This window comes from Clinocottus analis, unplaced genomic scaffold (assembly GCF_023055335.1).
Source record: "Clinocottus analis isolate CAN_PGR_092001 unplaced genomic scaffold, fCliAna1.0.p SCAF_37, whole genome shotgun sequence".
In the NCBI taxonomy this organism is placed as follows: Eukaryota; Metazoa; Chordata; class Actinopteri; order Perciformes; family Cottidae; genus Clinocottus; species Clinocottus analis.
The window spans coordinates 1,204,899-1,228,861 of record NW_027176120.1 but is presented as its reverse complement, the minus strand read 5'-3'; the positions used below and the strand labels follow the sequence as shown (position 1 = coordinate 1,228,861).

Genomic DNA, 23,963 nt, shown 5'->3' with positions numbered 1-23,963 from the left:
TCCACCTGATGTACCACTGGCCGACTCTGGAGCCGAGCTGTGATTTAAGGGGGCTGCGATACGGATGGAGGGATGAGTGGAGGGAAAGCAGAAATACACAGCCTGCCGGGGGATTGTTTCTGGTCACTGGTTCAGGTCCCTTGCTGCTTACGCCCTCTGTCAAGTTGTTGAGATGCTGCTCAGATACTGAGACAGAGGAATACACAGATTGCACACAAATCCTCCCTGCTCTCTCTGTCTGCTCTCTCTCACACACATTTGTGCATACAGAAACACGGAGGACATTTTAAACTAGCTTCTCTCTCTCTGTGAGGCTCTATCTCTTCATGTGAAGATAGACTCTTACAGGGCAGTTGTTTTCAACCTCACTAGAGTGCCACCGAACTGCAATGGAACAAACATAATTGTTTGATGTTGTTGCAAAAATAATGTAAATAATAACGACATCAACAACATCCACCACTAGTTTCTGAAGCTGACGGTACATCCTTCAAAAGGCTTCTTTTGCTTGGTGGACACAACGATGAACCGCTTCAGAGGACCTCGGGTCTGCTGTCCGGCTGTCGGTGGTTCTGTGGACCAAACAACTGAACCCAGACCGCTTTAGAATGTGGATGCTGGTGTACTTCTTCATAAATATATTCATTAGAAGTATTATTCAATTCAATTCAGATTATTTTGTATAACATCACTCACATCGGATCAAGAACGACTCCCCAAAACCCTTTAAATGGGAGAAAAGGGAAGAAGCTTCTGGAGCAACAGGATCCTCTGTCAGGATGGACAGATGGAGATGTCATGTGACCAGAACCAGCACATTACATGAATATGACAGAAATGATTCATATCATGAATAGGCACGATACAAAAGTTACAACTATTAAAAAAAGCAGCAACAGTAGATGTCATAGAATTATCATAATGGGTCCTGATGATGCAGATCACAGGAACTGTGCAAACTATCAACCTCTGTCTGTAAAAAGTGAACATGTTTAATGTTTCATCCGGTTCCCTTTTGTCCAAACAACTCATGGGTGTGAAAGCATCCTGTAATCTGATCTAAAGAAAAGCAGTACGTCGAGATATTATCCCTTCTTCTTCTTATCATTATTATATTATTATTATTATTATCATTATTATATTATTATTATTATTATTACATTATGATACATAATGGATATGAACATGGTCATAAACATGCACTATTTCTAGCTGGTTCTGAACGCTTTCTTTAAGATAAGATAGTCCTTTATTACTTTAGTGTCACAGGATGTAATTGTGATACCTCTCCAGGTAAAATAAAAGGTCTAATCTTTCTAACGTCAAACATTTTTCACTCTTTTGCTCATTTTTGTTCATGACAACCAAGAATTCGAGAGGGACAATCTAATCATTTTGTTCAATGCAATCTGACATTTCCACAGAGCCTCTCACGAGCCGCGCACCTGCACCTCTGCACCTCCAGGGGGCAGCGGCGCTCTCCTGTGCTGCCGCGCCCTCATCAGCATGCTGCTGACGCCCTCTGCTCCCCAGCCCACTGTAAGGGGAGTCGTGGCTTACAGTGTTGAATTCATTAACCTTTTCGCCGCTCCCACACGGCAGCGATTGGAAATAACCCCTTAGCACTTCAAAGTGTTTGGAGAGAGGAAGAAAAGGGGGCGAGACCCCATTTGTTCTTATCTAAAATAGTGTCATCTCACATCAGACGGTTAGTTATTCAGCAACGCAAGGCGTGTTCATGGCCGCGATGCACAATCTCAGGCTGTCCGAGGGCGGCACGCTATGCTATCGGACAGGCGGCACATTTTGAATGGAACTTCTAATTGTCTCACTTGAGACTGTCGATGGGCTTTCTGCACTCGTGAGGGAGCTTTCAGAAGCGGTTTGTGTCAGCTGGCCGGCGTTGTTTGGCATCACAAGAAGATTCATCCGCATGAGAGTGACGGAGTGCCTCCACCAGCCCCCTGGCCACGACACCAACCACCAACTCTGATTTACTCATGAAATGATTTCTTCACACTGTAACAATGAAGGAAATCTAACAATATGACCAGAGTGCATGTGCACGGATAGATGCAGTCTTCACTTTGCTATCGAACTAAAACATATATATATATATATATATATATATATGTATATATATATATATATATATATATATATATATATATATTCCTTTCAGAATCACAACGCTGGATCTTATGCCATGTGGCTATAATGTGCATCCATCCCTCTACATTCTCACTTTAAAACCTTTCTTTGAACTTGATGACAAAAACCTTTTATTTATTTTTCCAGAGGTAAAGTCGACCTCTTTCCTGACTTCAGAATATACACATGAAAGAATTATACTTTTGCTTGACTTCTATATCAAACTTTTAAAAAGCTTTATAATATTCAACCCGGTCTCCAGACAGAATGTCATACAGCAGCCTTCGTTGACCTTCGTTGACCTTCGTTGACCTTCTTGCTGCTCTTACTCACTATTCAAGGTTCTGTCACAATGCTCGGATGTAATAATGGATAATGCTCTGTGAACACATCTGCATTTTACGGGATCTCTGCTTTCAATGCAAACTATTTTTTTCTCACAAATGAAGTGAAATTGTTCAAGCAACTATGGCTTTAAACTAATTCTGTGGACATTTTATTAAAAATATTGTGTGACTATCTAATTCCAGGAGAACACCATGTTACGCGCGACAAAGAGGAGATTCACGACTGATTCACCGTCAAGTGAGCTTCCTGTTTAAATGAGCTTCCTGTTTAAATGAGCTTACTGTTGAAGTGAGCTTCCTGTTTAAATGAGCTTCCTGTTGAAGTGAGCTTCCTGTTTAAATGAGCTTCCTGTTTAAATGAGCTTCCTGTTTAAATGAGCTTCCTGTTGAAGTGAGCTTCCTGTTTAAATGAGCTTCCTGTTTAAATGAGCTTCCTGTTTAAATGAGCTTCCTGTTGAAGTGAGCTTCCTGTTTAAATGAGCTTCCTGTTTAAATGAGCTTCCTGTTGAAGTGAGCTTCCTGTTTAAATGAGCTTCCTGTTTAAATGAGCTTCCTGTTTAAATGAGCTTCCTGTTTAAATGAGCTTCCTGTTTAAATGAGCTTCCTGTTTAAATGAGCTTCCTGTTGAAGTGAGCTTCCTGTTTAAATGAGCTTCCTGTTTAAATGAGCTTCCTGTTGAAGTGAGCTTCCTGTTTAAATGAGCTTCCTGTTTCAAATGAGCTTCCTGTTGAAGTGAGCTTCCTGTTTAAATGAGCTTCCTGTTGAAGTGAGCTTCCTGTTGAAGTGAGCTTCCTGTTTAAATGAGCTTCCTGTTTAAATGAGCTTCCTGTTTAAATGAGCTTCCTGTTGAAGTGAGCTTCCTGTTGAAGTGAGCTTCCTGTTTAAATGAGCTTCCTGTTTAAATGAGCTTCCTGTTGAAGTGAGCTTCCTGTTTAAATGAGCTTCCTGTTTAAATGAGCTTCCTGTTTAAATGAGTTTCCTGTTTAAATGAGCTTCCTGTTTAAATGAGTTTCCTGTTTAAATGAGCTTCCTGTTGATGTGAGCTTCCTGTTGAAGTGAGCTTCCTGTTGAAGTGAGCTTCCTGTTTAAATGAGCTTCCTGTTGAAGTGAGCTTCCTGTTTAAATGAGCTTCCTGTTGAAGTGAGCTTCCTGTTGAAGTGAGCTTCCTGTTTAAATGAGCTTCCTGTTTAAATGAGCTTCCTGTTTAAATGAGCTTCCTGTTTAAATGAGTTTCCTGTTTAAATGAGCTTCCTGTTGATGTGAGCTTCCTGTTGAAGTGAGCTTCCTGTTGAAGTGAGCTTCCTGTTTAAATGAGCTTCCTGTTGAAGTGAGCTTCCTGTTTAAATGAGCTTCCTGTTGAAGTGAGCTTCCTGTTGAAGTGAGCTTCCTGTTTAAATGAGCTTCCTGTTTAAATGAGCTTCCTGTTGAAGTGAGCTTCCTGTTGAAGTGAGCTTCCTGTTGAAGTGAGCTTCCTGTTTAAATGAGCTTCCTGTTGAAGTGAGCTTCCTGTTTAAATGAGCTTCCTGTTGAAGTGAGCTTCCTGTTTAAATGAGCTTCCTGTTGAAGTGAGCTTCCTGTTTAAATGAGCTTCCTGTTTCAAATGAGCTTCCTGTTGAAGTGAGCTTCCTGTTTAAATGAGCTTCCTGTTGAAGTGAGCTTCCTGTTGAAGTGATCTTCCTGTTTAAATGAGCTTCCTGTTTAAATGAGCTTCCTGTTTAAATGAGCTTCCTGTTTAAATGAGCTTCCTGTTGAAGTGAGCTTCCTGTTTAAATGAGCTTCCTGTTTAAATGAGCTTCCTGTTGAAGTGAGCTTCCTGTTTAAATGAGCTTCCTGTTTCAAATGAGCTTCCTGTTGAAGTGAGCTTCCTGTTTAAATGAGCTTCCTGTTGAAGTGAGCTTCCTGTTGAAGTGAGCTTCCTGTTTAAATGAGCTTCCTGTTTCAAATGAGCTTCCTGTTGAAGTGATCTTCCTGTTGAAGTGAGCTTCCTGTTGAAGTGAGCTTCCTGTTGAAATGAGCTTCCTGTTGAAGTGAGCTTCCTGTTTAAATGAGCTTCCTGTTGAAGTGAGCTTCCTGTTGAAGTGAGCTTCCTGTTGAAGTGATCTTCCTGTTTAAATGAGCTTCCTGTTTAAATGAGCTTCCTGTTAAAATGAGCTTCCTGTTGAAGTGAGCTTCCTGTTGAAGTGAGCTTCCTGTTTAAATGAGCTTCCTGTTTAAATGAGCTTCCTGTTGAAGTGAGCTTCCTGTTTAAATGAGCTTCCTGTTTAAATGAGCTTCCTGTTTAAATGAGTTTCCTGTTTAAATGAGCTTCCTGTTTAAATGAGTTTCCTGTTTAAATGAGCTTCCTGTTGATGTGAGCTTCCTGTTGAAGTGAGCTTCCTGTTGAAGTGAGCTTCCTGTTTAAATGAGCTTCCTGTTGAAGTGAGCTTCCTGTTTAAATGAGCTTCCTGTTGAAGTGAGCTTCCTGTTGAAGTGAGCTTCCTGTTTAAATGAGCTTCCTGTTTAAATGAGCTTCCTGTTTAAATGAGCTTCCTGTTTAAATGAGTTTCCTGTTTAAATGAGCTTCCTGTTGATGTGAGCTTCCTGTTGAAGTGAGCTTCCTGTTGAAGTGAGCTTCCTGTTGAAGTGAGCTTCCTGTTGAAGTGAGCTTCCTGTTTAAATGAGCTTCCTGTTGAAGTGAGCTTCCTGTTTAAATGAGCTTCCTGTTGATGTGAGCTTCCTGTTTAAATGAGCTTCCTGTTGAAGTGAGCTTCCTGTTGAAGTGAGCTTCCTGTTTAAATGAGCTTCCTGTTGAAGTGAGCTTCCTGTTTAAATGAGCTTCCTGTTGATGTGAGCTTCCTGTTGAAGTGAGCTTCCTGTTGAAGTGAGCTTCCTGTTGAAGTGAGCTTCCTGTTGAAGTGAGCTTCCTGTTGAAGTGAGCTTCCTGTTGAAGTGAGCTTCCTGTTTAAATGAGCTTCCTGTTTAAATGAGCTTCCTGTTGAAGTGAGCTTCCTGTTTAAATGAGCTTCCTGTTGAAGTGAGCTTCCTGTTGAAGTGAGCTTCCTGTTTAAATGAGCTTCCTGTTGAAGTGAGCTTCCTGTTTAAATGAGCTTCCTGTTGAAGTGAGCTTCCTGTTTAAATGAGCTTCCTGTTTCAAATGAGCTTCCTGTTGAAGTGAGCTTCCTGTTGAAGTGAGCTTCCTGTTGAAATGAGCTTCCTGTTTAAATGAGCTTCCTGTTGAAGTGAGCTTCCTGTTTAAATGAGCTTCCTGTTGAAGTGAGCTTCCTGTTTAAATGAGCTTCCTGTTTCAAATGAGCTTCCTGTTGAAGTGAGCTTCCTGTTTAAATGAGCTTCCTGTTGAAATGAGCTTCCTGTTGAAGTGAGCTTCCTGTTTAAATGAGCTTCCTGTTTCAAATGAGCTTCCTGTTGAAGTGATCTTCCTGTTTAAATGAGCTTCCTGTTGAAGTGATCTTCCTGTTTAAATGAGCTTCCTGTTGAAGTGAGCTTCCTGTTGAAATGAGCTTCCTGTTGAAGTGAGCTTCCTGTTGAAGTGAGCTTCCTGTTGAAGTGAGCTTCCTGTTGAAATGAGCTTCCTGTTGAAGTGAGCTTCCTGTTTAAATGAGCTTCCTGTTGAAGTGAGCTTCCTGTTGAAGTGAGCTTCCTGTTTAAATGAGCTTCCTGTTTCAAATGAGCTTCCTGTTGAAGTGAGCTTCCTGTTGAAGTGAACTTCCTGTTGAAGTGAGCTTCCTGTTTAAATGAGCTTCCTGTTTAAATGAGCTTCCTGTTGAAGTGAGCTTCCTGTTTAAATGAGCTTCCTGTTTAAATGAGTTTCCTGTTTAAATGAGCTTCCTGTTGATGTGAGCTTCCTGTTGAAGTGAGCTTCCTGTTGAAGTGAGCTTCCTGTTTAAATGAGCTTCCTGTTGAAGTGAGCTTCCTGTTTAAATGAGCTTCCTGTTGAAGTGAGCTTCCTGTTGAAGTGAGCTTCCTGTTTAAATGAGCTTCCTGTTGAAGTGAGCTTCCTGTTTAAATGAGCTTCCTGTTGAAGTGAGCTTCCTGTTTAAATGAGCTTCCTGTTTCAAATGAGCTTCCTGTTGAAGTGAGCTTCCTGTTTAAATGAGCTTCCTGTTGAAGTGAGCTTCCTGTTGAAATGAGCTTCCTGTTTAAATGAGCTTCCTGTTGAAGTGAGCTTCCTGTTTAAATGAGCTTCCTGTTGAAGTGAGCTTCCTGTTTAAATGAGCTTCCTGTTTCAAATGAGCTTCCTGTTGAAGTGAGCTTCCTGTTTAAATGAGCTTCCTGTTGAAATGAGCTTCCTGTTGAAATGAGCTTCCTGTTTAAATGAGTTTCCTGTTTCAAATGAGCTTCCTGTTGAAGTGATCTTCCTGTTTAAATGAGCTTCCTGTTGAAGTGATCTTCCTGTTTAAATGAGCTTCCTGTTGAAGTGAGCTTCCTGTTGAAGTGAGCTTCCTGTTTAAATGAGCTTCCTGTTGAAATGAGCTTCCTGTTGAAGTGAGCTTCCTGTTGAAGTGAGCTTCCTGTTGAAGTGAGCTTCCTGTTTAAATGAGCTTCCTGTTGAAGTGAGCTTCCTGTTTAAATGAGCTTCCTGTTGAAGTGAGCTTCCTGTTGAAGTGAGCTTCCTGTTTAAATGAGCTTCCTGTTTCAAATGAGCTTCCTGTTGAAATGAGCTTCCTGTTGAAGTGAGCTTCCTGTTGAAGTGAGCTTCCTGTTTACATGAGCTTCCTGTTTCAAATGAGCTTCCTGTTGAAGTGAGCTTCCTGTTTAAATGAGCTTCCTGTTGAAGTGAGCTTCCTGTTGAAGTGAACTTCCTGTTGAATTGAGCTTCCTGTTGAAGTGAGCTTCCTGTTGAAGTGAGCTTCCTGTTTAAATGAGCTTCCTGTTGAAGTGAGCTTCCTGTTGAAGTGAGCTTCCTGTTTAAATGAGCTTCCTGTTTCAAATGAGCTTCCTGTTGAAATGAGCTTCCTGTTGAAGTGAGCTTCCTGTTGAAGTGAGCTTCCTGTTTAAATGAGCTTCCTGTTTCAAATGAGCTTCCTGTTGAAGTGAGCTTCCTGTTTAAATGAGCTTCCTGTTGAAGTGAGCTTCCTGTTTAAATGAGCTTCCTGTTGAAGTGAGCTTCCTGTTGAAGTGAACTTCCTGTTGAAGTGAGCTTCCTGTTTATGGATTACTTTTATATTGCAATCCAACCTGTCCGTTGATGTGATGACTGACTGCGTTCAGTACGTGTGGAGTCTCTGTGGCACCTGATAACCTGATAGAATCCACACCGCTATCCGTGGTGATATTATAAACATAACTAATGGCTCCTACAATACACACACTGTACCACTATAACATAACAACAGTTTGGTACAAAGCTTTGGCAAATTCCCATTTTCATTTTGCTACAGACTTCATCATGAGTTGCCCAGAGGTTGCTGTAGAGAACAGAAGTTTTCATGAAATAAGAAGACACTGCAGCACAAATATTACATCACAAGATCCAAGAAGTTGACAGAACTCCTCTTCAGTGTGGAACGCTGTCCTGTGAATCCGTCCTGCAGGCAGAATTAGAGGGAGACAGCTCCGAGATCAAGAAGAATTAAAACTGCAGAAAGACGTGCGAGTCTCCGGTGAAAAGAGGGTGAAACAGGAGACAGTGAGGGGGAAACGAGGATAAAAAATAAAAGAAGTGACATGGGGGAAGAAGTAGAGTTTGAGTTAAGGAAGTTCCAGAGGAGAACCAACCAGCGTGATGGGAAAGGTTTTAATGAGCATGAATATGGAAGAAGAGAAATAAAGATACATAATAAACATATTTTCTCCTGGATTACATTTGTTTTTTGACAAATTGCCAATACATTTCTTATCAAAGTTCACATGGGGAGGAGGCTGGTTGGGTCCAACTAACACAAGACTTCCACTCTGGAAGCAAACATAGCATCTAGCATCTAGCTAGTTATGAACCAACTGATGGAAAAGATGAAATGGATGTTTTCTCTCTGCGTGTTGGAAATCAGCAATGGTGGATATCCAGAGAGAATGGACAACGATTTATGTTTGTTAAAATAATGAATAAAATGAAAACCTTCTATCCCATCTTTTATGAATCAATATCTTGGGCGACAGAAGCGATTTAAAGCATTCTTCTGGACTGACAGGTCAACCACACCCTGATTGGTGGAGAACTCCCTGGAGCCCAATTTGAGCATCTCCTGCTCTCTGTGCTGTCCACCATCACTTGAGCTCAGCTGGGAGGAAAGATGCTGATCCTCTTCCTCTCTCTGCTCGGTCACAGACTCACGCTGTGTTCACACCGAACGCGTCAAGATGTCAACGTGCGTCGAGGTTTCATGTGAAGTCAATGCACAGCCGCGTGGACGCCGCGTAGACGCCGCGTGGACGCCGCGTGGACGCCGCGTGGATGTGTGTTTCCCAGCAGGCAGTGCGTCAGACGTGTAGAAGCAGCACCAACAGCCCGTCGGCTGCGGGGTAAACTCGGGTCGACGTACGAGTTTCCCAACTCCGGCAGCAGAAACGCGTGAGTCATAGTCACGTCAGCCAATCAGCGTCTGTCACCGCCATCCTGCTGAACCAAACTGCTGCCGGTCCTCCAGAAGGAGCTGAGAGCTTCATTCAGGCTGTTGTGGGACTAGGAGACCATGATGAACCCAGACACCATGGAGGTGATGTTCACACGTTTAGTGACACAACAAGTCTAAAGCAGATCTAGAGGTTATTTCATCTATAGTCAATAATGGAAAAGAGCGCTATTTTCAAGGAAAGAAGCGGCTGAAATAAGCCACGCCCCCTTTGTCGTGCTACAACACACTATTTTGACGCGTTCAGATTAGAGGCGCTTTGGAACACATGTTAGCTCAAAGAAAAACAGACCAATCACCTTTTTATCTAGTTAAGCTCAAACTAATAATTGTGTGATTTTGGTCAAATTTATTTCACACAAGATTGATCCGACGGTTATCTGATGAAGGACCAGGTCGAATGGTTAACAGTGCAGACCTCGTTAGAGATGCTCGGGCCAGACGCATCAATCAAGCACCCGAACCGACTCGACCCGAACACGTTCTGCACTGGAGCTCAATGTCAGGCCACGAGGGGAGAGAAAGTGACAGAGAGGAAGAGACGAGGAGAAGAAAATACTTCTGGAACGGTACGTCTGTGCTTCCTCGTCATCATTAAACTGCCTCTCATTAGTCACGAGAAGGAGTTCTAGTTGTCTTTCCTGATAGTTGGTTCAGAATTGCAGCTTCTGGACTGTGTGGAGTTTAAACTGTTTATATCACTCCAACACATTAAGAGGAGGGTCGGTGAGCTAAACGGCATCGCCACAACAAGCATTACCACGGTTCTGTGCCATTACAATAGAGGACGCTAACAAGATGGCCATCCGCCATGAGCCAGTGATTAATGCTGCGCCCTCAGGACTCGCATGCAGCAGGAGATGCGGGCCGTAGTAAAACTCATTGGGAGGCAGCAACCGTCGTCACTAATCACCCCCAGAGCGGCAGCAGTGCGCGCATGTGTGTGACATCACAAGCACACGTCAATGTGGTGGGCAACAAGTAGACATCCCATATTAATTGCGTTGCTGGGAAGAAGTGTTGGCTAAACTGCGGACCCCGAGACTTAAAGCACAATTAATGTGATCCACAAGAGCAGGTCCTGGCCCGCGTTCCCTTTTCTCTCGATCAGCCGACCGACACTTTATCTGTCCCGCGTCCACTAATCTAATCAACTGGGTGATTGCTCTTTCTCCCTGTTCCCAGTGAGTGATATTTAAAAAAAGACTGGGCCGCGGCGGCCAACCCCAGAGACGAAGCGTGCTCTGCGTCCTGAAGAAGGGCTTCGTTGTCTTGATATGCAGGACGCATGCTGAGGACGTGCTGGCCACGAGCTGCATATTACACGCTAAGTACTAAAGGATGCTTTGAACTTAGTATGAGGGCATGTGCTTAACACTACAACAATGTATTGGTTTTTAATGCCTCATTGGTTTCAGTGCCACTCAGCGACCTCATTGCTTTGAAATTGCAGCTGATGAAAAGGGAGAAATATCATTTGCCTTGAAATAGGCATGCTGCATTTCACACACAATTAGCTGCGTAGCCAGCAAACCGGACTTTCTCGATCTCAGTGCGAGTCAAAAGAGTCATGCAGACCATGTTTGGCCTGAACAAATTAAATCCTCTTGTAGCTATGCAGCTGTGAAATTAATACTAAAAGACCCTCTTGAAAAGTCTATTAAAGTGTCCACAGCAATATTTCAGTTTTCTCACTGAAAGATGAGACTTCTGTTTTGCCATCAAAGGTGAATTCTTACTCTTTTCTCTACCTGCCGGCATTTTAGTCCAAACATCAGTCAGCACATGACGTCACCTGGCAGATGTCTGCTTTATGTTTTCAACTTGTCCATTAATTCTATTCATTTTGTAAATATTTTGCTGTTAGGTATTTTTTCTAAATAGATGAAAATTGGCTTTCCAATAACTTTTCTAGCTTATTTACTTTTATGCCTCCAGGTTCAGAGGGTAGACATAATTTGTTATTATGAACGATGCGCTGTGATTCAATTTTTTTCTAATGACACACATATGTCATATATATATATATATATATATATATATATATATATATATATATATATATATATATATATATATATATATCCTAGCAGAGACGGAGAGCTAAAATTATTTACCAAGCACTTTATCCTCAAACTTAGTTCCTGTATAACTTTGAAAGGAAAATCCTTTGAGAGCCAGCAGAAACAAAGTCCTCATGGATGTGCATTGTGCTGTCTTGCGGGACATCAGTGTTTCTTTTGTTAATCGGCTGGTGGAAGCAGACCACCCCGTCTGCTCCTGGCTGCCTCTGAAAGCACCAGGGACTCATTCATGAAACATTGATCTTTTCTCAAGGAGCATTTAGCAGGGCTCTGAGTTCAAGTCCTCTGCATTGTACAAACACTAAGTCCAGGCCCCGAGGGCGAGGAGGCATGCTGCCTGCTGAGATGTTCTGAGTGTCCTGCTTTCTCACAGAACATTATGCTTTTACTTATATACCCTCCCAAAGGAGCCCAACAGAAGGAAGCTGATGGGGTTTTGCATTCGGGGACAGTCAGTGGAAGAGGTTGCTCCTCCAACGCTCCACAACAACATGCAGGAGGGATCCCTTTGCTGAGAGGGGAATTAGAGATGGAACTACAATGGGCGGGCCGCTGCGCAATTCTGTCTAGCCACGGGCTCACACACATACCACAGTGACAATTACCTGCAGCCCGCATGCAACGCACACACAATGGTACACAACATTGCTGCTTCTGGCAGGAACGTTTTGTGCCATTGTTAGATGGACAGAGCGAGACAAATCAGCTGATGTATCACAATATCAACATGAAGTAATGACTCATCCATCAGCACCCCTCAGTGTTGCGAGGAGATTTTATTACTAATCTGTTTTATACCTCTGAGAGGGTTTTGTTTTTCTCCATCGAAATCTTACATATCTAGAAAGTCAGAATTTTGTGAAAAGATTTCAAAAGTTTTTAGAAAAGTGTTCTTAAAGTCTCCTGTGAAATATTCCTGAACGCTGGTGACATTTCTGTAGCGATGTTGTCTTTGTTATAAACGTCTCTTAAGATCATTCACTCAACAATGAAACGCTCTCAGATTCTCATACACGTACAGAAAGTCAGCCTTAACCCTCAGCCACGCTTCTCCAGAAGCATCCATCAGATAGTGTTTGGTTTTCTCCATCGAAGATGTAAAGTTAGTCAGCCCAGGTTACAGACAAACACCCACATCTAATGCCAGTCTGCCTGGGGCTGCCTGCAGGAGGGGAATGATGCAATATTTGTTAACTTAAATATTTCACCTGCATATTGATTACGGAAATTCTGGAGACTGAAATCACACAACCTGTGTCTGCATTAGTTTTCCTTGATCGAAGCTGTGGATATGTTTCTTCCCCCCACTGCCGTCATAATGAACCATTGCACTTTGAAAGTTGTACTTCCTCTCCACCTGGTTACAGGAAAACAAACATCCCCAAGGTGTTTCAGTACCCTTTTGTCTGCTTAAACAAGCTGTCCAGAAAGCTTTCCAATGTGTGCTAATTGTTGTAATTAGAATTGACATCCATCCAACTACTGGTTGCTTTCCAATCAATGGAAGCACAACCGCAACGTGTGGGCAGATTGGATTTAAAAAAATCATGAATTAATTGCAATGAAGAAATGCAAGAATAAAAGAAACCCGTTCTCTTATGTGCAGTTTGGAGGAGCATGTTCCAGCTTCAATAAGTCTTGGAGGAAAGTACATTTCGGCATTGTTTTTGTGCACTGTCAATAAAGAGCTGCTGCACAGAACGTTGCAGGAGGGCGGTTGGCGTGGATGATAGCAATGCTAGGGAAAGGTTTGGTTAAGCTTAAACAAATTAGAAAACTGCACAGACTTTGCCCTGTGTCACTGCAACATAAAGCCAAATGAAAGATTGTTTAACCATTTCAAACATATGCTAAACTCTGGAAAGTGAAACTAAACCAAACAACTCAAATTAAACAATCAGCAGGGTTAAAAAAAATAAATACTGTTTGGCTTTTCTTCTTCTTTTTTGTGACGTTATTGAAGTGAAGTGGCGTGTTTAATTGATCCACACTATTTATTGTTGTTGTTCTGGAATGTAGTTAGTAGGAGACATGAGGGACGCAGGCTTCTCCAACAACAGGAAGCTACAGGCAAACACCATGTTGAACACTCAGGGCCATGTGAGGTGCACAGCCGGTCGCTGAGCTGAATCATTACATCGTGCTGCATAAGCAAAGCAAGGCCTGGGCCTGTGTTGCTGAATGTGTGTATACAAATAGATATGTGTGCAGGATATGTCTGCACCTCTGTAGGATTGTGTGTGAAGAAATGTGCATATGCTTGCGTGGGTGCCAGCGTATACCGGCGTGTCATAAAGGTTACAATAAAAGCTCTGAGCCTCAGGGACTCATAATTCAGCAGTGAAGCTCTCTGCTTTCACTGCTGTGGTTAGCTCATCTCCCCACAGAGACCAACACTCACCGCTGCACCACAAAACCCACAGAAGGCAAGCCTGCGTCACCATTTTGGTATTTCTTCTGGGAAAACAACCTCGATGAAATATGACAACCTTGGATAAAGTTGTCATGAATATCCGAGAGTGTAGACAAACTCAGTGGACTTGAGGAAGGGGGGCGGGGAGTGTTCTGCTCAATGGAAATCAATTCTCAATTCTCTGCCTCATTTGTTGCTGCTGGCAAACTCCTGTAGAGCCTTGAAATCCTATTTAATAATCAAGCATGAAAGGCCGTGGATAATAGACTATTATGAGATGCAATAGCAAAAGGGAAGATAAGCTGATACTGTAATTGAAATATCATTCACATTGCCAGTACTTAAGGGCCACCATGGTAAGATGTGTTAGTCACACAGAGACTATATCTCATCTCTGTTTTCATGGGCAGCTGACAGAGTGAAATCCATCGACTTGTTCCACTACCTTGGAGGTAATGAGATAACATCCCTTGCTGAGTATAATCATTTCTCAAACTTCTGAGTTGTCAAGAGGCCACAATGTGGCTGGATGCTCCACCATTGAGGGAGTTAGTTTGTGTAATGGATGGGTGGGTAGTTATTAAGGTCAGTACACTCAATTTCTACAAGAAGATTAAGGCACTTTAACTCCAGCATTATTATGATTATGGTCTTATTTGCCAAGCTTTTGGCATACAGTTTCTACCCATGTGCGTTCTGCTGCCACGCTGGTACGCTGGTGCTGTACAGAATCGTGTTTGTCTCAAAGTAAAAAAAAAAGGAAGTTGTTAACTGTTAAGAAAATAATGTATGTCTCATCATATTTTCTCAAATTGCCAATATATCTTTATAGTAGTAAATGCACCATCAGGTCCTCAGCCTCCTTTTAGTGCTTCTAATTAGATTTATTAAATGTATTTACATCAGGGACAATAAACAATAAATGATGTCAAGAAAGAGAAGATAATCAAGTCAAGATCCCAACTCACCGAAGAACAACCGATCCGAGCCTCGATGCAGCTGTGGACCTCGGCAGCGCTGATGAAATATGAATCAAGAACGTGTTACTCTGTTGCCTATTTTCAACTCGGATGATTTGAGAAATATATTTTAGTGTATTAGTATATTCTGTTCAGCTGTTACATTGTTTTCACAAATGTTCTCATTTTACAACTAAACAGTACACTAAAGCTTGTTCTGAGAAAACGACCCACAGTCTCATTAGTCTCGTTCCAGCAGGAAGCTGCTCAAAAGCTGAGAGGAACGAACTGTTCCCGGCATCACAGAGCAGATGAAAGTTAGTGACTGGCTTCTGAACACATTGGAGCATTTAGCAACTAGAACACGATATTTTCCTCAGGAAACAAAAAAGAGAGTAATTATTAAACACAAACAACTATACATTTGATGCTGTTGATCCGTTTGTGTGAACAAGAAACTGTTTCCCAACATGTTGTGATATTAACTTTACATTAATCTTATGTTCATAGTTTCTTGTGCTGATTCCAAAAGAAAATATGTTTCATAAACCGCACAACACAAAGATTGTCCTGGTTACTATGGAAACATTTCAGAACACACACCAAACAATGTTTTAGGGGACTATTTACTCAGGAGAAGCAAATATGGTCGTTTAAAAGAACGGACCATTCAGGTATTTTTATTTAAATTCTTTTTACAAAAGATGTAAAGTCAATTTTTATGGTCAGAAAATGACATTGTTGATAATCAAACTAAGTAATGTATCAAACAAAAATATTAACCCCTGGCTGCAACTTCATGTGAGGTATTGATAGACAGTATCACATGCAGTACACAGGTAGTATGTTGGATATCATTACTAATGGTCTTGTGTCACGTCCTTTCTCAGTGTTTTAAACTCAATGTCAGTATTCTCCCACTGATGGCAGTCTTCCATGCAAGGTGCCAAACTAAATGTTACATTCACACGCATTCATACACCGATGTCACAACCTTCAGGAGCAAAAGTGTCTTGCCCAAGGACACACCCTCACAAAAATCATAAATACCTTGTTGAGTTTTATGTGTATTACCCTTAGGCTCAAGGAACTTGTGATGGCCATTTTTTTTTACTATTTCAATCTCAAGACTCATGTACTGAAACCAAGATATCATGTATAAATAAACATGATATCTTGGTTTCAGTACATGAACACGAGTGCCATAAGAGGCTTTAGCACTGATATACGTATAGAGTTGCTGCTCAAACACTAAAGAACACTCCATCAAGAAAGAATTGCATGTTCCTCGGTCTCAGGCATGAGAACGTGTGGCTCTGGACTGGAAAAAAATGAGCAGGGTTTTTGAATGAAATTTGGGGAATTCCTGGAGAGGAAAGCTGTGTGGTAACCTGGTCGAGCTGCTGTCCAACCTGGCCTATGTCAGCAGAGAGGGATTCGAGAGACTCCACAACATCCCAGAGAAGATGGTCGTGACGGCCCACAAAAGCACCCCGTGAAGCAAGAGCTTGACGGAGGGAATGCTCCCTTTGGATCCATGTTGGCCAGATCCTTCGGTGACACCTACATAATTGGTGGTGAGAATGGCAAGAGTTTGAGCTAGGGCAGCTGAGGGCGAGACCGAGAGGGCGACAGTGGATGACGGAGCCGAGCGAGGCGGGACAGGCAGAGCGGGTGTGACAGGTTGGGGAATGAGCTGGTGAAGCGAGCAGGATGGGGAACCGGGAAGGATGATCCTGGAGGCACAGAGAGACAAGAGATAACACAAGGAATAAAAATCAAAATACACAATTACTGCACAATCAAGCGCAATTAACTACTACTGTGGTTGGAACAACAATCTTGCAATGAGTGGATGGAGAGCTGGGGTGGATGTACTGCTGAGTTGATGAGAAGATGGAAGGGAGCTGAGCAGACAGGTGAGGTGAATGAGCCATAATCAGAAGGAGCTGGGAGGAGACCAGGGAGGAGCCACGTCCACGGAAACAAACGGCAGGTTGAGGGAAACACTGGGAAACGCACGAGGCACAGCCTGGAAAGAGACAGTCATTACTTGTTCTCAAGGCGATAACTGTTCTACCCAGTTGGCTCAGCATGCCTTGGAATTCACACAGTTTAAACTTATCAAAAGTCTTACATGTTGCAGCATTATGGAGAAACATGTCCTCTTGCCATGCCACCGCTGCAATTGCCTGCTGTTTTTTTTCTTCATTTTAACAGCATGCTTATGATTTGCAAATAGTAGCATGCTTGTTACTGGCCTCTGGGACGTGTCAGTGAAGGAAGGATGGATGAAGACTAGAAAGGCAAACTTCCATGAACCCTCCAAAAGCCTTGGGTACAGAGCTGGTCCACTTTTTCACGGGCCAGGAGGAATCTTCATTGCTCTTCCTGCAGCTATTCAACAATCAGTGGGAGTCCTTACTGCATGCTGAGCAGTGTGATTCCCCGATAATTTGAGCACAATCTCCCTTTTTTTAAAGATGGGAAACGTAATATATAATTCTGTACGTGTGTGACCGCCTGACAAGTATCCCACATATCTTTTCGCTTCTGAACATTTTTGACACTATTTTGGGATGCAAGTCAAATAGTTCAAAAAGTGAATGTCTTCCAATTAATCAACTAGCTGCAAACATTTTACAGTTGTCTATACCATTTAAAATATCTAAACACTGGTATAAAATACATATGTATTATAGTTACACATACCATACATACTCTTAAAGATCAAAATTGTACTTTGACTGTTGCAGTAAAATCAGATCTACAGAGGTGGAATTGTCTGCCACTATCTCTAGCAGGAAAGATACAGACTATCATAAAAGATTGTACAACCCAGATATTTGTATTTGTTTCAGTGTCTAAGTCCTTTTTCAAATCTATTGACAAAGCTGTTTCTTCTTTTATTTGGAAAGGCAAACGTGCAAGAACAGGAGGGACTTCACTTCAGAGGAACAGATCAGTTCGCCCTGTTGGGCGATCTCACCCCAGGACAGCTGGTGCCGATTGGAGGCTGACTCCTCCTCCTCCTCATCCTCCTCGTCTCTCCCATCACTAGTGTGTGATATCTGCCCTCTTTCTCCCTCTCGATTCACATCTAATACTGTGGTAATACACACACTTAAAATATGGTCGCAAATTAGAAGACACTTTGGATGGCTTTCCCTCCCTAAAGCAACACCCATCTGTAATAATCATATTTTTATACCAGCTAAGAAAGACCCACAATTTACATAATTGGAGAGAAATGGCCTTCGTTGTTTGGGTGATTTAAATGTTAATAACATTTTGCCAGTTTTGACCAGTTGTGTTCTATATTCAATTTAAATAGCTCAGACTTTTTCGATAACTTCAACTTGGCGATTTTGCTAGGACCCACCCGCCAGCATTCCCTCAAGCTCCGAGCCTCAGTGACATAGACCTGGCATTCAAGGTGGGACTGCTGCCCAAAGGTCAGGTGTCCTTCCTTTATGACCTCCTGCTCACAACTGATGAATTTGTGGTGGATAAGATTAAAGCTGATTGGGAAATTGGATTGCAAACTTTTTTGAGGATTTCTGGAAAAAGGCTCTTGAGGCTGTTCATTCTTCTTCGAGCTGTGCAAAGCTGTCTCTCATACAGTTTAAAGTGCTCTACCGTCTACATTACAGCAAACATAAACTCTTTAAAATGTTTCCAGAGTCAATAGATTAAGCCTGTAGTAGATGCTTCCAGACTCCTTGTAATCTGACTCACATGTTTTGGTCCTGTTCAAAAATAGATAATTATTGGCAGTCCTTTTTGAAATCCATTTCTGACATTTTAGGTATAACCGTCAATCCATCCCCACACATAACTATTTTCCGTAGGTCTCCTGAAAGCCTCGCCACCTCAGCGACTCAGGACAATACTATTGCTTTTGCCTCTTTAATTGCCCGTTGGAAGATCCTTCTCTTATGGAAATGTTCACAACACCCATTCAACAAATCATGGTTACATGATATCCTGTTCCTGTGTAGATGGTTAATAGTATCACCAGACATGGGCTGAATATAATTTCAGTTTCGGTTTAATTCAAAACAAGCCTGTTAAGAAGAGATTAATTGTTTGGAAGTTTGCTGGAGATCCACCTATTCAAACATTTCTATAAAGAGAGACATTTTTGTCTTTCCAACCTGTTTTACAGGGGGCACCCAGAGTTGAACTGGGGACCCTTTGATCTGCAGTCAAATGCTCTACCACTGAGCTATACCCCCAGTTGGTTCAATGAGGTGTATTCTGCGTGCCGCACTGTTGTACCAGTAATAGTCAGATAGTTGAGTGTATTTGCAATTTGGAGACCATGAGGGTTTTTTTTTATTTAGGAGGCAACAGTGTGTTCAGAAATTTTGAAGAGAAAAGTTAAAATTGACTGAAGATTTGTTGTTTTTCTAGATTTTCTGTTCAGCAATAGCTGCAACTGTGATTGCTAATGGAAAATGACAGCTAAGATGAGAAACACTGGGAGCGACCTCACAGAATAAGGGAACATGACTTGTTCCTTCAGTACTATAACCCTTCCCTGTTAAGAACAGATTAATTGTTTGGAAGTTTGCTGGAGATCCACCTATTCAAACATTTCTATAAAGAGAGACCTTTTATTCTTTCCAACCTGTTTTACAGGGGGCACCCAGAGTTGAACTGTGGACCCTTTGATCTGCAGTCAAATGCTCTACCACTGAGCTATACCCCCAGTTGGTTCAATGTAGTGTATTCTGCGTGCCGCACTGTTGTACCTCTTATGGTCTCGGCATAAACTGTCATGTGGATAGTTGGGTGTATTTGCAATTTGGAGACCATGTGGGTGATTTATAAATAGGAGTCAACAGTTTCTTTAGGATTTTGAAGAGAAAAGTTAGAATTGACCGTTGGTTTGTTGTTTTTCTAGATTTTCTGTTCAGCTATAGCTGCAACTGTGATTGCTAATGGAAAATGACGGCTAAGATGAGAAACACTGGGAGTGACCTCACAGAATAAGGGAACATAACTTGTTCTTTCAGTACTATAACCCTTCCCTGTTAAGAACAGATTAATTGTTTGGAAGTTTGCTGGAGATCCACCTATTCAAACATTTCTTTAAAGAGAGACCTTTTATTCTTTCCAACCTGTTTTACAGGGGGCACCCAGAGTTGAACTGGGGACCCTTTGATCTGCAGTCAAATGCTCTACCACTGAGCTATACCCCCAGTTGGTTCAATGTAGTGTATTCTGCATGCCGCACTGTTGTGCCAGTAATAGTCAGATAATTGAGTGTGTTTGCAAATTGGAGACCATGGGGTTTTTATTTTTATTTAGGAGGCACCAGTTTGTTCAGGCATTTTGAAGAGAAAAGTTAGAATTGACCGTAGGTTTGTTGTTTTTCTAGATTTTCTGTTCAGCAATACCTGCAACTGTGATTGCTAATGGAAAGTGACGGCTAATATGAGAAACACTGGGAGTGACCTCACAGAATAATGGAACATAACTTGTTCCTTCAGTAATATAAGCCTTCCCTTTTAAGAACAGACAGAAGTTATTTGGAAGTTTGCTGGAAATCCACTTATACACCCATTTCTATGAAGAAAGACATTTTTGTCTTTCCAACCTGTTTTACAGGGGGCACCCAGAGTTGAACTGGGGACCCTTTGATCTGCAGTCAAATGCTCTACCACTGAGCTATACCCCCAGTTGGTTCAATGTAGTGTATTCCGCGTGCCGCACTGTTGTACCTGTTATGGTCTTGGCATAAACTGTCCTGTAGATAGATGGTTGTATTTACAATTTGGAGACCATGTGTTTTTTAATTAGGAGTCAACAGTTTGTTTGGGATCTTGAAGAGAAAAGTTAGAATTGACCGTAGGTTTGTTGTTTTTCTAGATTTTCTGTTCAGCAATAGCTGCAACTGTGATTGCTAATGGAAAATGACGGCTAATATGAGAAACACTGGGAGTGACCTCACAGAATAAGGGAACATAACTTGTTCCTTCAGTAATATAATCCTTCCCTGTTAACAACAGATGAAGTTATTTGGAAGTTTGCTGGAAATCCACTTAAACACCAATTTCTATGAAGAAAGACATTTATGTCTTTCCAACCTGTTTTACAGGGGGCACCCAGAGTTGAACTGGGGACCCTTTGATCTGCAGTCAAATGCTCTACCACTGAGCTATACCCCCAGTTGGTTCAATGTAGTGTATTCTGCGTGCCACACTGTTGTACCTGTTATGGTCTTGGCATAAACTATCCTGTAGATAGTTGGTTGTATTTACAATTTGGAGACCATGTGTTTTTTAATTAGGAGTCAACAGTTTGTTTGGGATCTTGAAGAGAAAAGTTAGAATTGACCGTTGGTTTGTTGTTTTTCTAGATTTTCTGTTCAGCAATAGCTGCAACTGTGATTGCTAATGGAAAATGACGGCTAATATGAGAAACACTGGGAGTAACCTCACAGAATAAGGGAACATAACTTGTTCCTTCAGTAATATAATCCTTCCCTGTTAACAACAGATGAAGTTATTCGGAAGTTTGCTGGAAATCCACTTAAACACCAATTTCTATGAAGAAAGACATTTTTGTCTTTCCAACCTGTTTTACAGGGGGCACCCAGAGTTGAACTGGGGACCCTTTGATCTGCAGTCAAATGCTCTACCACTGAGCTATACCCCCAGTTGGTTCAATGTAGTGTATTCTGCGTGCCTCACTGTTGTACCTCTTATGGTCTCAGCATAAACTGTCATGTAGATAGTTGGGTGTATTTGCAATTTGGAGACCATGTGGGTGATTTATAAATAGGAGTCAACAGTTTCTTTAGGATTTTGAAGAGAAAAGTTAGAATTGACCGTTGGTTTGTTGTTTTTCTAGATTTTCTGTTCAGCTATAGCTGCAACTGTGATTGCTAATGGAAAAATGATGGCTAAGATGAGAAACACTGGGAGTGACCTCACAGAATAAGGGAACATAACTTGTTCTTTCAGTACTATAACCCTTCCCTTTTAAGAACAGATTAATTGTTTGGAAGTTTGCTGGAGATCCACCTATTCAAACATTTCTATAAAGAGAGACCTTTTATTCTTTCCAACCTGTTTTACAGGGGGCACCCAGAGTTGAACTGGGGACCCTTTGATCTGCAGTCAAATGCTCTACCACTGAGCTATACCCCCAGTTGGTTCAATGAGGTATATTCTGCGTGCCGCACTGTTGTACCAGTAATAGTCAGATAGTTGAGCGTGTTTGCAAATTGGAGACCATGTGGGTTTTTTGTATTTAGGAGGCAACAGTTTGTTCAGGCATTTTGAAGAGAAAAGTTAGAATTGACCGTAGGTTTGTTGTTTTTCTAGATTTTCTGTTCAGCAATACCTGCAACTGTGATTGCTAATGGAAAGTGACGGCTAATATGAGAAACACTGGGAGTGACCTCACAGAATAATGGAACATGACTTGTTCCTTCAGTAATATAAGCCTTCCCTTTTAAGAACAGACAGAAGTTATTTGGAAGTTTCCTGGAAATCCACTTATACACCCATTTCTATGAAGAAAGACATTTTTGTCTTTCCAACCTGTTTTACAGGGGGCACCCAGAGTTGAACTGGGGACCCTTTGATCTGCAGTCAAATGCTCTACCACTGAGCTATACCCCCAGTTGGTTCAATGTAGTGTATTCCGCGTGCCGCACTGTTGTACCTGTTATGGTCTTGGCATAAACTGTCATGTAGATAGTTGGTTGTATTTACAATTTGGAGACCATGTGTTTTTTAATTAGGAGTCAACAGTTTGTTTGGGATCTTGAAGAGAAAAGTTAGAATTGACCGTAGGTTTGTTGTTTTTCTAGATTTTCTGTTCAGCAATAGCTGCAACTGTGATTGCTAATGGAAAATGACGGCTAATATGAGAAACACTGGGAGTGACCTCACAGAATAAGGGAACATAACTTGTTCCTTCAGTAATATAATCCTTCCCTGTTAACAACAGATGAAGTTATTTGGAAGTTTGCTGGAAATCCACTTAAACACCAATTTCTATGAAGAAAGACATTTTTGTCTTTCCAACCTGTTTTACAGGGGGCACCCAGAGTTGAACTGGGGACCCTTTGATCTGCAGTCAAATGCTCTACCACTGAGCCATACCCCCAGTTGGTTCAATGTAGTGTATTCTGCGTGCCGCACTGTTGTACCTGTTATGGTCTTGGCATAAACTATCCTGTAGATAGTTGGTTGTATTTACAATTTGGAGACCATGTGTTTTTTAATTAGGAGTCAACAGTTTGTTTGGGATCTTGAAGAGAAAAGTTAGAATTGACCGTTGGTTTGTTGTTTTTCTAGATTTTCTGTTCAGCAATAGCTGCAACTGTGATTGCTAATGGAAAATGACGGCTAATATGAGAAACACTGGGAGTAACCTCACAGAATAAGGGAACATAACTTGTTCCTTCAGTAATATAATCCTTCCCTGTTAACAACAGATGAAGTTATTCGGAAGTTTGCTGGAAATCCACTTAAACACCAATTTCTATGAAGAAAGACATTTTTGTCTTTCCAACCTGTTTTACAGGGGGCACCCAGAGTTGAACTGGGGACCCTTTGATCTGCAGTCAAATGCTCTACCACTGAGCTATACCCCCAGTTGGTTCAATGTAGTGTATTCTGCGTGCCTCACTGTTGTACCTCTTATGGTCTCAGCATAAACTGTCATGTAGATAGTTGGGTGTATTTGCAATTTGGAGACCATGTGGGTGATTTATAAATAGGAGTCAACAGTTTCTTTAGGATTTTGAAGAGAAAAGTTAGAATTGACCGTAGGTTTGTTGTTTTTCTAGATTTTCTGTTCAGCTATAGCTGCAACTGTGATTGCTAATGGAAAATGATGGCTAAGATGAGAAACACCGGGAGTGACCTCACAGAATAAGGGAACATAACTTGTTCTTTCAGTACTATAACCCTTCCCTGTTAAGAACAGATTAATTGTTTGGAAGTTTGCTGGAGATCCACCTATTCAAACATTTCTATAAAGAGAGACCTTTTATTCTTTCCAAACTGTTTTACAGGGGGCACCCAGAGTTGAACTGGGGACCCTTTGATCTGCGGTCAAATGCTCTACCACTGAGCTATACCCCCAGTTGGTTCAATGAGGTATATTCTGCGTGCCGCACTGTTGTACCAGTAATAGTCAGATAGTTGAGCGTGTTTGCAAATTGGAGACCATGTGGGTTTTTTGTATTTAGGAGGCAACAGTTTGTTCAGGCATTTTGAAGAGAAAAGTTAGAATTGACCGTAGGTTTGTTGTTTTTCTAGATTTTCTGTTCAGCAATACCTGCAACTGTGATTGCTAATGGAAAATGACGGCTAATATGAGAAACACTGGGAGTAACCTCACAGAATAAGGGGACATAACTGGTTCCTTCAGTAATATAATCCTTCCCTGTTAACAACAGATGAAGTTATTCG

General features: G+C 41.6%; 11 non-coding genes across 11 annotated transcripts; all 11 read right to left on the bottom strand.

The window, feature by feature from the left end:
• Positions 1 to 18,689: 18,689 nt before the first annotated feature.
• trnac-gca (transfer RNA cysteine (anticodon GCA)) lies at positions 18,690 to 18,761 on the bottom strand. The gene has a single exon. It is a non-coding gene; the product is annotated as a tRNA-Cys (tRNA).
• Positions 18,762 to 19,165: 404 nt separating this feature from the next.
• trnac-gca (transfer RNA cysteine (anticodon GCA)) lies at positions 19,166 to 19,237 on the bottom strand. Its single transcript has one exon. It is a non-coding gene; the product is annotated as a tRNA-Cys (tRNA).
• A 421-nt stretch (positions 19,238 to 19,658) lies between these two features.
• On the bottom strand, positions 19,659 to 19,730 carry trnac-gca (transfer RNA cysteine (anticodon GCA)). The gene has a single exon. It is a non-coding gene; the product is annotated as a tRNA-Cys (tRNA).
• Positions 19,731 to 20,137: 407 nt separating this feature from the next.
• trnac-gca (transfer RNA cysteine (anticodon GCA)) lies at positions 20,138 to 20,209 on the bottom strand. Its single transcript has one exon. It is a non-coding gene; the product is annotated as a tRNA-Cys (tRNA).
• A 418-nt stretch (positions 20,210 to 20,627) lies between these two features.
• trnac-gca (transfer RNA cysteine (anticodon GCA)) lies at positions 20,628 to 20,699 on the bottom strand. The gene has a single exon. It is a non-coding gene; the product is annotated as a tRNA-Cys (tRNA).
• Positions 20,700 to 21,117: 418 nt separating this feature from the next.
• trnac-gca (transfer RNA cysteine (anticodon GCA)) lies at positions 21,118 to 21,189 on the bottom strand. Its single transcript has one exon. It is a non-coding gene; the product is annotated as a tRNA-Cys (tRNA).
• A 422-nt stretch (positions 21,190 to 21,611) lies between these two features.
• Positions 21,612 to 21,683, bottom strand: trnac-gca (transfer RNA cysteine (anticodon GCA)). The gene has a single exon. It is a non-coding gene; the product is annotated as a tRNA-Cys (tRNA).
• Positions 21,684 to 22,088: 405 nt separating this feature from the next.
• trnac-gca (transfer RNA cysteine (anticodon GCA)) lies at positions 22,089 to 22,160 on the bottom strand. Its single transcript has one exon. It is a non-coding gene; the product is annotated as a tRNA-Cys (tRNA).
• Positions 22,161 to 22,578: 418 nt separating this feature from the next.
• trnac-gca (transfer RNA cysteine (anticodon GCA)) lies at positions 22,579 to 22,650 on the bottom strand. Its single transcript has one exon. It is a non-coding gene; the product is annotated as a tRNA-Cys (tRNA).
• Positions 22,651 to 23,068: 418 nt separating this feature from the next.
• Positions 23,069 to 23,140, bottom strand: trnac-gca (transfer RNA cysteine (anticodon GCA)). Its single transcript has one exon. It is a non-coding gene; the product is annotated as a tRNA-Cys (tRNA).
• A 421-nt stretch (positions 23,141 to 23,561) lies between these two features.
• Positions 23,562 to 23,633, bottom strand: trnac-gca (transfer RNA cysteine (anticodon GCA)). Its single transcript has one exon. It is a non-coding gene; the product is annotated as a tRNA-Cys (tRNA).
• Positions 23,634 to 23,963: the final 330 nt, after the last annotated feature.